This window comes from Oncorhynchus kisutch, linkage group LG2 (genome assembly GCF_002021735.2).
Source record: "Oncorhynchus kisutch isolate 150728-3 linkage group LG2, Okis_V2, whole genome shotgun sequence".
NCBI lineage: Eukaryota > Metazoa > Chordata > Actinopteri > Salmoniformes > Salmonidae > Oncorhynchus > Oncorhynchus kisutch.
In genome coordinates, this window is record NC_034175.2 from 45419190 (window position 1) to 45434608 (window position 15419).

Here is a 15419-nt window from a genome sequence, read left to right on the forward strand (position 1 = left end):
CATGACCATAAATGTAAATGTTTGCTTACTAATCAACCTTTTTGTGTCCCCTTGCCAAATAAAAGTCATTTGACAGAGTAGCTACAGTAAACTTGTAATGACTTGGCCATAAAACACGTTCGTCTTCATTTGTCAATGGTCGATTAACAAGATTCGCCCAGTGTTTTACTAGCGTATTCATGATCATTCTGTAATTGCCCTAATGTTGTTACTGAAGATTTGTAGTAATACTCCTAGGCATGTCTGCCAAGTGCATCATACTGCATGAAAAACGACTCTGCTTTAAATCTCAGCTGCGGGTGACTGCAGGATTTAACATATGCACTGCTCTCCATTGAATAATTGTGGGGCATACAAAATGAATTCAAAATATGCTTTATCAGCTCTCCTAATTTTTCACATCCTCACACGTTAAGCATCAACGCGGTGTTCGCATGTTTTGCTCTTGACATCAGCTAAATTGTATATGTTTTTTTTAACAAGTCTTAACAGTCAAAACTTGAATACTATTCAATCAAAAAGCATTTGGCTTAGTTTTTTGAGAAACGACAAGGTGGGGTGTTTGTGCTTTCCAGTTACGTTCCACTTCAGAAAGAGAGAGAGAGAGAGAGAGAGAGAGAGAGAGAGAGAGAGAGAGAGAGAGAGAGAGAGAGAGAGAGAGAGATTGGATTAGATGGTTCGATGAGTTTATTAGTCACATGCACAGGGTCGCAGATATAATTGTAAGGTACAGTGAAAATCTTAAGCTCCAAGCTCCAACAGTCAAGGTCAAAAAGAGAAGTGAATGAAACAACAACAATAATAATAATATCTACATATTTATAACTGTAACAATGATAAACGTCCATTGGGGGGTGGTGGCAGGGTAAATGTGCAAGGGGGGAAGGGGTTGAAGGCCCCTGACTAATCTGTGAAAGCTCCACACACTGGAGAGAGCACTGCTGAATCAAGGCCACTGCTTGGTTTAACATTGACAAGCTCTCTGAATTCCCTGTGTTAACAGCGAACCAACTGAAGCAAAACCAACCCAAAGAGAAGCACAATATGGTTTTGGTTCAACAAAATAAGTTATGCCAAAGAGCACCCATCTGGGACAGGGAGAGCCACCACACAGGCACTTTCTTTACAGAGCTTCTCTAACAGAAATCATATATTAAAAAAAAAAACAACATAAAAAGCAGCTGAGTGAAATGAGGTGGATGGCTGTGGAAATGGATCCGATAATTGACATGATTTTCTTCTCCATCTCCTTCAAAGAGTCCTGATGAGCAGCTGCTGCCATTGGAAAGTGTTATTGCTCATTAAACCATAACTAGCATGGGCTCACTGGGAAGAGGAGGATCAGGAGAAAGTGTGAAAGTCGAGGCCGAGGTGTAAAAAAAGAATATATCCCTGCAAATAGAAGAGCCATTCTCTGAGGCGAGGGGGCCAGGAGAGGTAGTCAGTGTGGGGTTAAGTCAGGATCACACATACCGCAGCAACAGACCTGCTATAGAGGAGGACGAGGCACTCTGCTCCTGGTTCCAGCTGTCAATCTACTGCGCAAAGGGGCCATGCTTGTCTAATCCAAGGAGGTACTCAGACTCTTCATGAGGATTTAGAATTCAAAAAGCCCTCCTGAGCGAGTTGAGCAAATTGCAAACACAACAGTCAGCTAAACTGCGACAGAACTGATACAAACTTTGTTAATCAAGGATCCTCAAAAACTCAAGCACACTCAAGGAGTGCATAGGCTATAAGTAGATCAAATGAAAGCACGCCTCCATCCACATCGACTAGGCTGCAGCAGAGCAGGTTGAGACCTTCAAATTCATTGGTGTCCAAATCACTAAAGAATTTGAGATCCAAATACGTGGAAAAAAAACATGGGCCGCTGGTTTGCTTGGGTGGGGGTCCCTGGGTAAGAAAAGACCGAAGACCCCTGTTCTACATAATACGTTTCTGTCTTAACATCGGCCAACTACTGCCAATGTTTGTCTATGGAGACTGCATGGCTGTGTGCTCCATTTTATACACCTGTCAGTAACGCCTGTGGCTGAAATCGCCGAATCCACTAATTTGAAGGCGTGTTCAGATATTTTTGTATATATAGTGTATTTCACAGCGGCTTAGATGGTGCAATGATTATCTACATCATACTTGCTTGTTTTGTCACAAAGTGAAATTAGTCAAACTATTAGAATTTTAGGAACCAGGAAATAAAAAGCGAGTTCTGCACCTTTACGGGACAAAGACAAATGAAGTGTAAGGCATTGGTACCCAGGCTCTAATACAGTATGTCTCTCTCCGCCATGATTGAATTTGAAATAACTGAATGATGAGGATGGAGGGGGGTGAAGATGGGTGATTGAATTTGAACAATAGTGTAAGAATTGTGGCAGCAGAGCCTCCTGCTCTTCCCCAAGCGCACAACACACACGCAGGAAAAAGACACCTCTTTCGTTTCTACGTTGTCAGAAGAAGCTGTAACTGGACTGTATTACTTACCAGTGGTGGAAAAAGTACCCAATTGTCATACTTGAGTAAAAGTAAAGATACCTCAATAGAAAATGACTCAAGTAAAAGTGAAAGTCACCCAGTAAAATACTATTTGAGTAAAAGTATTTGGTTTTAAATATACTTAAGTATCAAAAGTAAATGTAATTGCTAAAATATACTTAAGTATCAAAAGTGAAAAAAAATCTTTTCAAATGCCAGTTTTTCCCAAATGTTAACACGTTTGCTGAAATGACATCTCAGGTACTTAACTCTAAACACAAAACAGTTAGCTAATTTACCCAAACCCCACAGACATCTTGTAAAATGAAACACAATAAAAATCATATACTCCCTGCTCAAAATTACAGTTTTCCACATGGTTGCTGAACCTTTGGGCCATATTCCCAAAACTCTAAACACCAAACACAAAACTCTACAAATCTCTAGCAAATGCAAACACCACATTCAAAACTGTTTTTTTTTTGCATAAAATGAATAGATCCGTCTACCAACCAGCACACTGATGTGCGCAACACAATGTACTACAGTATGAATATCCCATCAGTAGGTTTATGCCTTTTCAGTGTTACACTGTAGCCGGTTGTAAAAGATTGTTACAGTAATGTATACATAAATAAACACGAATGCAATACAGTAACAAAAACATTGTCATTTATTTCCAAAATGCAGTATTTTTGAACACGTGTTGTGTATGTAACACTTTCCATACCCAACAGGAGAAAACAAGGAAAAACATTCAGTAAGATAAAGGGTTTTCTGTACAAAAAAAAAAAATGAAAGTGGCTCATTCTTTCAAAACTCTAAACACAAAGATACAAAACACACAAAATGTAAGAAAAAAAACATTAGGCTGCATCCTGCCTCCTATTTTGGTCTGGCCACAGCACCTCATCTACATCACAAGCGATGTTCTACCTGGCTAAACAGCAGGGAAAGAATCTTCTGGTCGTGACGGATCCAGCCGAAGAAAGCCCCCACATCAATTTCACCACATACCTTCATTGCCTGGGGAAGGGGCATGCGTGCGAGGGGATGGCGGTCAGACCTTCCATCACCATAACGAAAAAAAACCCCCTCTTCAATTGGGTTTAGGAATGGGGAATATGGTGGGAGGTATAGAACAATAAATTGTGTGTGGTCGATGAACCAGTTGCGGACCAGAGCAGCCCGTGAAAGTCACGTTGACAACATACCTGGGCTGCTCTGGTCCACCCCTCTGCTCGGGTGGAAGGAGGATGCCATGTAGTGTGTCCAGGAATGCGATGGGAAGGGCAGTGTAGAAGGGACCAAGGTTGGCACGGTGATGGAGGACGCCTTGCTGGCTAACGGCTGCGCACATGGTGATATTCCCTCAACGCTGTCCAGGGACATTCACAATGGCATGGTGGCCAATAAAGTTCAGTCCTTGTCCCCTTCTTTTGGCTAGGTCGAAGCCAGCCTCATCAACGAAAATATAAACGTGCTGAATTGCAGCAACATCCAGATCCAAGACTCTATGAAACAGACAGGACAGTATGTCACAGACCTAGAGCAGTCAATATAGTGAGACACAATACACTGGATTACAGTACTATAATGTGTCTATAAAGTGCTGATATGATAGTACATTCACAGTATAGTACTTACTTGCACATATTCATAGCGCTGTTCTTTAACACTCTCTGAGTTGCGCTCAAATGGCACCATGTAGACCCGTTTCATCCAGATTCGGTTGCGCTGTAATACACGGTCCAATGTAGACAAGCTCACCTGGTGAATGTTATTGAATATTGTGTTGTCTGCAATTATGTGGTTCTGGATTTCTCGTTGTCTAATGGTATTGTTTGCCACCACCATGATCACAAAAGCGGTCTCCTGTTCCTGGTGTGAACAGCCAGTGTCTTCCACCATGACCTGGCCGTCTCTCAGTTCTGCAGAAGATCCACCAATATGATATGTAGGCTAAAATAATCTATTTTCTTTCAGTATGAAATTACATTACTGTAACATTGGCCTACTGATATGTCAGACTAGTGTACATACATAAAGAGCATAGTGTAGATGGTAGGTAACCTACCAGTTCTCATTTCTGAATGTACGGAGGATAGATGCAACCGTGTAGTAGCTCAGGTTGGGCTGAACTCTCTGCCTCGCCTCCCTCATACTCAATCCATTGTTGTCAACCAATGTGGCCCTGATCTCATCTGAGACAACTCTCCTTCCTCGTACTCGTCTTCCTCTCACTCATTCATCTTTAGCTCTTGCTTCACCATTGACTTCCATTTTCCTCCAAAACAGGAGAGCTCATCTGTGGCCTTTTATATTGCTAAAGCTCTGATTTCTAAGTCAACAAATCAGCAACTAGTGTTTACACCTGTGAGGAGTGGGTGTTGCCAATTGATGTATAGAGCTTGGCATCGTGATTGGCGTCACTTTCCAAAGGGACTAAAGAGATTTAAATTTTGAATATAGTGCCTAATGTGGAGAACTGTATGTAGTGTTTTGCAAAAAGTGTGATATAGAATTGAAAACTGAGTGTAAAGCAGGAATTGTTCTTGCAATTTTGCAGAATTGGTTTAGGGATTTGGTACATGAGTTTCAGGTTTCGGTGATTGCGTTTCAAGTTCCAATTTTAGTGTGTCAACAATGGGGGAAAACGGTAAACTCTGCATACAAATGAGACACACAAACATCAAATGAATCTAACTTACTGACAACCGAGATCACACCAATGTGACATTCAAAACACTACTATCAGAACCTATTTCCGTGTAAAGACTAAGATGTTGTTATACTGTTTACTGTTTGTGTGTACTCAAACAAGAGAGGAACACAAATGGAAAACATTTAGTTTTATATTTCAACACGGTCTTATTGCAAAGTGAACTGTCATGCCCTGACCTGAGTATTCTTTGTTTTCTTTATATATTTTGGTTAGGTCAGGGTGTGACGAGGGTGGTATGTGTGTTTTTGTCTCATCTCGGGTTTTTGTATGTCTAGGTGTGTAAGAGATAAGAGTCTAGGCATATTGTAGGTCTATGGTGGCCTGGATTGGTTCCCAATAAGAGGCAGCTGTTTATCGTTGTCTCTGATTGGGGAACCTATTTAGGTTGCCATTTTCCAGTTGGGGTTTGTGGGTTATTGTCTATGTGATGTTGCATGTTAGCACTCAGTTTTGATAGCGGTCACAGTTATTTTGTTTGTTAGGTTAGTGTACTTCGTGTTTTTCCTCTTTCATTAAAAAAGATGTATTCACATCACGCTGCGCTTTGGTCTCCTCAATACGACGATCATGACAGAATAACCCACCTACAATGGCCCAAAGAACGCAGGACTCATGGACTTGGGAGGAGATTCTAGACGGCGAAGGACCCTGGGCACAGCCAGGGGAATATCGCCGCCCCAAAGCAGAGCTGGCGGCAGCGAAAGCAGAGAGGCGCCGGCAGGCTGTCTCTCCGTCTCATCCCTACAGGTGCTCCCGCCTGCCCAGCGCCGCCAGAGTCTTCCTCCTGCCCAGCGCCGCCAGAGTCTTCCTCCTGCCCAGCGCCGCCAGAGTCTTCCTCCTGCCCAGCGCCGCCAGAGTCTTCCCGTCTGCCCAGCGCCGCCAGAGTCTTCCCGTCTGCCCAGCGCCGCCAGAGTCTTCCCGTCTGCCCAGCGCCGCCAGAGTCTTCCCGTCTGCCCAGCGCCGCCAGAGTCTTCCCGTCTGCCCAGCGCCGCCAGAGTCTTCCCGTCTGCCCAGGGCCGCCAGAGTCTTCCCGTCTGCCCAGGGCCGCCAGAGTCTTCCCGTCTGCCCAGGGCCGCCAGAGTCTTCCCGTCTGCCCAGGGCCGCCAGAGTCTTCCCGTCTGCCCAGGGCCGCCAGAGTCTTCCCGTCTGCCCAGGGCCGCCAGAGTCTTCCCGTCTGCCCAGGGCCGCCAGAGTCTTCCCGTCTGCCCAGGGCCGCCAGAGTCTTCCCGTCTGCCCAGGGCCGCCAGAGTCTTCCCGTCTGCCCAGGGCCGCCAGAGTCTTCCCGTCTGCCCAGGGCCGCCAGAGTCTTCCCGTCTGCCCAGGGCCGCCAGAGTCTTCCCGTCTGCCCAGGGCCGCCAGAGTCTTCCCGTCTGCCCAGGGCCGCCAGAGTCTTCCCGTCTGCCCAGGGCCGCCAGAGTCTTCCCGTCTGCCCAGGGCCGCCAGAGTCTTCCCGTCTGCCCAGGGCCGCCAGCCAGGAGCTGCCGGAGCCGCCTGTCACGCCGGCGATGCCAGAGTCGCCCTCCTGTCCGGAGCTACCAGAGTTGCTCCTCAGTCCAGAGGCGCCTTTCCGTCCAGTGGCGCCCTCTATGGTGATCTTCAGTCCAGGGCCCGATGCGAGGGTCCCCGCTCCTGAGGTGCCACCTAAGTGGACCAAGACTGAGGTAGAGCAGGGTCCACGTCCCGCACCCGAGCCGCCGCCGTGAAAGAGGCCCACCCGGACCCTCCCCTTTTAGATTAGGTTTTTGTGGCCGCACCTTTGTGGGGGAGTACACCCCTTTTAGATTAGGTTTTTGAGTCCGCACCTTTGTGGGGGGAACTGTCACGCCATGACCTGAGTATTCTTTGTTTTCTTTATATATTTTGGTTAGGTCAGGGTGTGACGAGGGTAGTATGTGTGTTTTTGTCTCATCTAGGGTTTTTGTATGTCTAGGTGTGTGTCTAGTCTAGGCATATTGTAGGTCTATGGTGGCCTGGATTGGTTCCCAATCAGAGGCAGCTGTTTATCGTTGTCTCTGATTGGGGAACCTATTTAGGTTGCCATTTTCCAGTTGGGGTTGGTGGGTTATTGTCTATGTGATGTTGCATGTTAGCACTCAGTTTTGATAGCGGTCATGGTCGTCTTGTTATTTTGTTTGTTTGTTTAGTGTACTTCGAATTTTTCGTCTTTCATTAAAAAATGTGTATTCACATCACGCTGCGCTTTGGTCTCCTCAATACGACAATCGTGACATGAACATTCACGCAATTAGTGTTTGCACATGTCAAGAGTGAAAGTGATTAATTGGTAATTGAGCTTAACTCTTGAATAAAATAGATTTTAGTTGTGATGGTGGTGCCAAAGGTAGAGAATTGTGTGTTGTGTTTTGGAAAATGTTTGTTATAGAATTGCAATCGGAGTGTAACGTAAAATATGTGCCAGAAGTATTGCAGCTTTGGTGAATGGTTCTGCTAAATGAGTTACGGGTTTGGGTAATTGTGCCTCATGGGCTAGTTTTAGTGAGTAAACAATTGGGGGAAAACTGGACTAAGCAAACCAGCACCATTTTCTTGTTTTTTAAATTTACGGATAGCCAGAGGCACTTTCCAACACTCAGACATCCTTTAAAAATGAAGCATTTGTGTCCAAATCAGAGGTAGTAGGGATGCGCAGGGATGTTCTCTTGATAAGTGCGTGAATTGGACAATTTTCCTGTCCTGTTAAGCATTCAAAATGTAACGAGTACTTTTGGGCCTCATTTGGGCCTTATCTTCTTTCTTTAGGAATAGAGTGAAGTAAAAGTAGTCAAAAATAGAAATAGTGAAGTACAGATACGGCAAAAAACGACTAAAGTAGTACTTTAAAATATTTTTACTTAAGAACTTGACACCACTAACTATAACTAGTTCTAATGGAATGTACAAATCAAATGTATCTATATTACACTAATGTTTTTCTTGTAAGGAAAACGAAAAGAGTCGAGGCCTACATGTTGCAGTATGCCTTTGTAAAATAATGCAAAATATAGCCTTGACACAAATACGTATCTTTCTTCATGGAATATTTTCACAAATATTTATTTATGCAATGTATCCTTTACAATTGTTTATGCACTGTTTATAAAACATATTTATCAAATGTTGGTACTTACCTTCAATGCAAATAATTTGACTGCTATTACTAAACGAATCTAAAAAAGAACATTGATCAAATGTATTACACTGTAATGTTTTTATTGTAAGGCTGGAAATGGTATATAAATCTCCCTTCGCTGAGAGTCAAATCAGACACTGAGTTCAGAGTACAATGTGTGTAGTTCACAATGGACGCACTGACAGCATTGCAGATGCTGCAGAATTTAGATGAGCTGGAGTTGGATGGAGGATCGGATATTGAGCCCGAAATCGACTTTGCTGATGACAATGGGTCTTCACCCGATTTAGATGTTGACTTCGAGCCCCCTCCTCCGATGCCTGAGTCTCGCCGCAGAAAAAAAAACAGAACAGGGCCAACTGAGAAGATGATCCCAACCGGGCAGTGAGACAGGAGTCTGGGAGGGAGGGCGCGGTTTGGGTAGAAAATAGCGACAAAAGCGCATTTGACCTGCGCCTCTTTTTCATTCTACTTTGACAAAAGAAGCTGTCACTGTACTGTATTACTTACTATAACTCTAGTTTACTTGTTTATGCATACAATTATTTATGTATTAGGCTATTCATCAAACGTTGCTGCTTAGGCCTAGCTTTATGGCAAACAATTTGACCTGCGCGCCTTGCTGGTTGATAATCTCTATTTCGTTTCTACTTTGTCAAAATAAGCTGTAACTGGGTGGACTCTATTGCTTACTATAACTCTAGTACAGATCAAATCTACCAATGAAATCTAGAAAATGTATTTCACTGTAATGTTTATTGACAGAGAAATTGAAATAGGCGAGGCCTACGTGTTGCAGTTTCCTTTGTGGTATGAAACATATCCTTGATTTAATTTTATTTACTTCAAAATATACAATTATTCAAAATAACCAAATATTTTTAAGACATTCAATCAATCAATATATTTTTTAAATTGTATTTATTTAGGGCTAGTTGATAACACAGTATAGGAATCTGATGCGTATGCTTACGGGGACGGCTGACAACGTTCTCTAGCAGAAATGCATATGCTGAAAGGCCCAGCGGCGAGTGTTAAAGGTTTAATCTCCACGCTTTCCAGCAGCTCAATAGGCTGCTGTGAAGTAGCCTCAAGCACAATAGACCAATCCCGTGGTGGGACTAAAGGGTTGTGAACTGGTCGTAAGTGACGTGTCCCCTTCATGAAACAACATAACAAGGGGTGTTTTCCCACCGTGTTCTTGTCAAAGCCTATATGACAGGCCCGAGATAGCGGCTAGATAGGACCGTGGAGAAAGCCTTCCCTCTGTCCAAAAGGTTCGGCAGAAGAAATGTTCAGTTTTCGGTCACACCACTTCTCAAATATGCACCACTTATTTCCAAACAGCATGTAGAAGAGGCCCATGCACTCTGGATAGTCTCAATGACTCAGAGAGGCAGGCCTGTCTCTCACGGGCCAGGATGGCGTTCCGGAGAGTGTGGAAAATCTCTCCGTTCGCTTGGGTCAGCAGATCCCTGCATAACGGGAGTTGCCAAGGCTCATGGTACCGCAGAAGAATGATATACGCTAACCAGAGCCTGCCTGGCCATTGAGGGACTTCCCGCACTTGGACTAGTGGGGAGAATGAGGCTCAGAGGAGAACTGTTTCACCATTTGGGGATGGAGTTTCCATTCCCCGTGATGGGGATTCCCTGTGGACAATAACTCAGCTCCTACATTTAGTACGCTTCGTACATAAGTCACGGGTAGTGAAAGAAGGTGACCTTTGCTCCCCAGAATAATCCTGACGTATAGTCTGTATAATTGACATTCGGGTGCCGAAGACGTGGATGTCGATTAGGCAGCCCCCCGCATCTCTTTGATTCAGACGGGTTGGGTTAAATGCGGAAAACACATTTCAGTTTAAAGCATTCAGTTGTACAACTGACTAGGTATCCCCCTTTCCCTACCCTTTCCCTTTAAAAGCGCAGTGAGCGAGTGCCGCCCTGGTGGTTGATGTTTGCCCTCACAGCCGTATTGTCCGTTCTGATCAAAATGTGACCGGGAGGGTAGAAAGTGTTTCAGTAAAAGAAATGCTGTCAGCAATTTGAGGTCATTTAAATTCAAGGTAACTTTGTTTATTGCATTCCCCTCGTGAACTGCGCCCCAGCTTGTCTGTCGCCCCCACCTTCCTCGTTGCCACTACACCTAAGGAAGTGACAGAAACGAAGATCGAGGGGCTCTTCCAGTGACGGAGAGCTGAGATACATGCGAAGGTCACCTTATCTGATGATTGATGTGACACGTGCACAAAGACGTTGGGCAGACCACAAACGTTGGAAGTCTCTCATCCTCAGCAGGCCAAGTGCTACTACTGAGATGGTGGACACAATCAATTCCAGCACTCAGAGACATATTCTGAGCGTGACCGAGCACCACCTGTGTAACAGGAAGAGGCACTGTCGGAGTGACGTGGTGCAGTCGACCGAGAGTGTTGCCTGATAAGAGAGAGAATCCAGCATTACACCTACAGTTGAAGTCGGAAGTTTACATACACTTAAGTTGGAGTCATTAAAACTCATTTTTCAACCACTCCACAAATTTCCTGTTAACAAACTATAGTTTTGGCAAGTCGGTTAGGACATCTACTTTGTGCATGACACAGGTCATTTTTCCAACAATTGTTTACAGACAGATTATTTCACGTATAATTCACTGTATCACAATTCCAGTGGGTCAGAAGTTTACATACACTAAGTTGACTGTGCCTTTAAACAGTTTGGAAAACTCCAGAAAATTATGTCATGGCTTTAGAAGCTTCTGATATGCTAATTGACATCATTTGAGTTAATTGGAGGTGTACCTGTGGATGTATTTCAAGGCCTACTTTCAAACTCAGTGCCTCTTTGCTTGACATAATGGGAAAATCAAAAGAAATCAGCCAAGACCTCAGAAAATCAATGGTAGACCTCCACAAGTCTGGTTCATCCTTGGGAGCAATTTCCAAACGCTTGAAGGTACCATGTTCATCTGTACAAACAATAGTATGCAAGTATAAACACCATGGGACCACGCAGCCGTCATACCGCAAAGGAGAAGACCCGTTCTGCCTCCTCGAGATGAACGTACTTTGGTGTGAAAAGTACAAATCAATCCCAGAACAACAGCAAAGGACCTTGTGAAGATGCTGGAGGAAACAGGTACAAAAGTATCTATATTCACAGTAAAACGAGTCCTATATCAACATATCCTGAAAGGCCACTCAGCAAGAAGACACTGCTCCAAAACCGTCATATAAAAGCCAAACTACGGTTCACAACAGCACATGGGGAAAAAGATCGTACTTTTTGGAGAAATGTCCTCTGGTCTGATGAAACAAAAATAGAACTGTTTGGCCATAATGACCATCATTATGTTTGGAGGAAAAAGGGGGAGGCTTGCAAGCCGAAAAACACCATCCCAACCGTGAAGCACGGGGGTGGCAGCATCATGTTGTGGGGGTGCTTTGCTACAGAAAGGACTGGTGCACTTCACAAAATAGATGACTTCATGAGGAAGGAAAGTTATGTGGATATATTGAAGAAACATCTCAAGACATCAGTCAGGAAGTTAAAGCTTGGTCGCAAATTAATCTTCCAAATGGACAACAAAGTCTAGGTATTGGAGTGGCCATCACAAAGCTCTGATTTCAATCCTATATAAAATGTATGGGCAGAACTGAAAAAGTGTGCGCGAGCAAGGAGGCCTACAAACCTGACTCAGTTACACCAGCTCTGTCAGGAGGAATGTGCCAAGATTCACCCAACTTATTGTGGGAAGCTTGTGGAAGGCTACCCGAAACGTTTGACCCAAGTTAAACAATTTAAAAGGCAATGCTAGCAAATACTAATTTAGTGTATGTGAACTTCTGACCCACTGGGAATGTGATGAAAGAAATAAAAGCTGAAATAAATAATTCTCTCTACTATTATTTTGACATTTCACATTCATAAAATAAAGTGGTGACGCTAACTGACCTAAGACAGAGAATTTTTAGGATTAAAGGTCAGGAATTGTGAAAAACTGAGTTTAAATGTATTTGGCTAAGGTGTATGTAAACTTCCGACTTCAACTGTAGGTATTCTATTCTCTGTGTTGGTACACAGCAGCTTTTTATCTGGTTGAGATTGAGATGTAGTTTCCAAATTAAGCTGTGTCTCGTACCTGTAAGAATATTTTGAAGATAAATTCACAACGCAGATGATGAGAGGTCAAGACTACTAAAAGTCAACAGAGTACTAACAGTTAATAGGGAATTATCAATGGAAATAGTTCGTTTTCAGTTCAACATCTGTTAGGAATGTCAGTCCTGAACTCATAGCTATACGTGGCACGTTCTCGTTGGTCAAACCTGAAATAGGATACTTGTTGGGCCATTGGCCCAGTTTTATTGCAAGGAATTGTAATTGGTAAACCACAGGCTAGGTCTGGGTTATAAAACTACATCCCATCGCTGTGTTCTGTGGAGAGAATCACTGAAGAGAATCACTGGGGAGAATCACTGAGGACAGGGGAGCATAAACATCTACCATCTACTTCCAAGCATGATTTGTCCGCTTTGAATAACCTTATTTTCCTCCCCCTGATTTGCTTTGGGGTCTGTGTTATTAAAGAATAACATCAACTACTAACATACCGCTTGCTCCAGGGATGGGGAGCAAAGCAGGTAATCGTCTATGTAGTTGTGTTTCTCGGGAGTGTGAAAGATGCTTATACACATTTGCTGAATGTTCAGGGAGCTAGCACTAGCCCAAATAGGACAGCGAGGTATTTGTAGGCTGTGCCTTGACAAGAAAGACTTAGAAAACTCCTGTGTGCTGGCAGTTTATTTGAAAAACGTTTCCTGCTGGTCGACTGCTATGAACCAGCAACTTTCGTTTGGGAACCAGGAAGTACCGGGAGTAGAAGCCTAGATGGCTCTCTGCCGATGGTATTACACTGGCCGTCCACTTCGCTTAATAGAGAGGAAATTTCCTGCTTTAGTATCTGTGTCGAGTTGCCAGTTGTTATTGATTGCAAGGGTTGTCTCAGAGAAAACTGCAGTCTGTACTCCTTTGGAACTGTGAACAAGAACCAGGGCTGGACTGTGCTTGTGCGCCAGTTCCCTGCTCTTGAGTAGCCCACAGGTTGGTTGACTCACGCTCACCAGTGGTACCGGAGCGCACTCTGGTGACATTAGAGCGAGTCACCCCTTCTTTGTATTAATTGAAAAGGGCAGTGTTAAAAACACTGAGATATGGGGACAGTGCTAGGTGGCTAGTGACAGTTTGTCTTCCTGCCTCAGCTGCTTGAGAAAGAGCTGAGGGGAGAGCTGTGGCACGGAGGGCACTCAGGGTTAGAGTGGGCTTCCTCTGTCTTCCTTGAGAGCGAATGCATGAGAATGGGTCGCTGCACAAAGGAAAGGGGAATAGGAGCACAGATGTGCCTCTCCCCCATTGTGGTGTGTGCTCCACCCGAAAGTTGGAAGACTAGAACACAGAGTGATCTGTTGGCTGTCCTTCTCTGCCGCTGGGGCGGGCGCCCCTTCTTCCCTACAGGAAAATCAACTGGACGGGACATCGATGCGGCTGAAGCGAAGGGCCGCTTCCCCACTGTCTGACTCTGTACTAAAACTTGGACAGTAGGTTTGCTGCATGCTCTGTATTTGGTCGATCAGTAGCACTTAGCTCGTAGAGAGGGAGAGTGGAGACCTGGTTGCCACGATATCTGGGTCTGCCAGGCAGGTGGTGGCAAGGCAAGCTAAGATAGCGGTGAGCTAGCTGAGGTAGGCTGCTGAACGTTTTGCCCAGCATAGGTTAGCAGTGGTACAACCAGCCTTGCCGCGTTAGCTAGCCAATTAGAGGCCGTCTCGTAGATCGGATCACAGCGTAGAAGGACAGGTTCAGTTAGTAAGCACTAAGCAAGTTAATGCTAGGCGAACTAGAAAACAGGAACTAAGCAAGCAACAGTTAGGAGGTGGTAGTTAGCATTAACCGTGATGGCTAGTGGCATAGCTTAAGTTAGCATGGGCCGGTACTTGGTCAAAACCTTATAAAACTCGCAGGACTCGTTAGAATTCTGCCTGAGCATGTTCATTTCCCATGGAGTATGGGTCCCATTATAACTCTGGGAAAAAAGTTTTGACAACTGGCTTAGGCGTGAGACAGTCGACGCTTAGCCGCAAGGCTCTTGTGCTAGCCATCCAGTGTTCACCCAGTGGGGTAATAACCTAGCTATAGCTAGCACCTCGTTAGCCAAAGAGATCCGCACCAGTAGCATTGCTTCTTCGGTCTAGAGAATGTCTTTTGACCGTAGCATGGTGTGGTGTATCCGATCAGCCAATGAAACGATTGAAAGTTAAACGTACTAAATGAGAGAGCAAGCTGGCAATACCACAGTAGGTGGGAGAGCCAGTAGCAGCCAACATCCCAGCATCATCGAGCTGCCAGCGCAAGAGCAAGGTGGTTTGTGTGCCTGCCTCAGGCGGGGTAGCAGTGGACATAATTTATTTATCCGGGGATTCAGGTTAGGCCGTTGTTAATCCACTATTACCCTTCCTTTGTTCCTTTGTTCAGCGCCTGCTGAAAATTAGCCTTGACAGGCATGAGCTAGCTTCTTAGGTGCCTAATGGCTAGCTGGGGCGGGAACTGTGTATAAAACTATAGCCGTGGTGGGCTTGTGTAGGCTTTAGCTAGGTTCTTATAGCAAGCAGTGCTTGAGCTACCGTATGTGCAGGTAGGGAAGTCGGTCTGAGCTAGAAAGCAATGCTTACGTGGATAGCTTGCTTTCCAACGAGCTAGCCAAGTTAGCTTGCGCCTTGCAGCGTGGGCTTACCAAGTCTCTGTGTTTACCAAGTGGGCTAGCAGCCTAGTTAGTTAGCACAATGTTAGCGAAAGGAAGATAGTCTTTGTTATTCTTGCGACAAACAAAAGCGTGACTCTCGATCGATAAGCAGTGACTCTAGGACGGTCGGTAGTGGGTTGAGCTAAACAAGAGAGCGAGGTAGAAATTCTACCCTTTCAAGTAGAAAAGTTAGCCGGTAGGATAGCTAGCATTGTGGCGAGCTAGCCAAGTCTCAGTAGCTATCTGTGTGATGCTAGCTACGAAAGGAGACGAGGGAAGAAAAGC

At 44.7% G+C, this 15419-nt stretch overlaps 1 protein-coding gene and 1 long non-coding RNA gene across 3 annotated transcripts in view; both read right to left on the minus strand.

The window, feature by feature from the left end:
- Window positions 1-15419, minus strand: part of LOC109867204 (glypican-6) — a 113981-nt gene that overhangs the window by 79419 nt on the left and 19143 nt on the right. The gene's annotated exons all lie outside the window — the stretch shown is intronic.
- LOC109867221 (uncharacterized) lies at window positions 3129-4775 on the minus strand. Its single transcript, XR_002251781.2, has 3 exons — window positions 4556-4775; window positions 4126-4215; window positions 3129-3992 (listed from the first exon to the last, which is right to left on the minus strand). It is a non-coding gene; the product is annotated as an uncharacterized LOC109867221 (long non-coding RNA).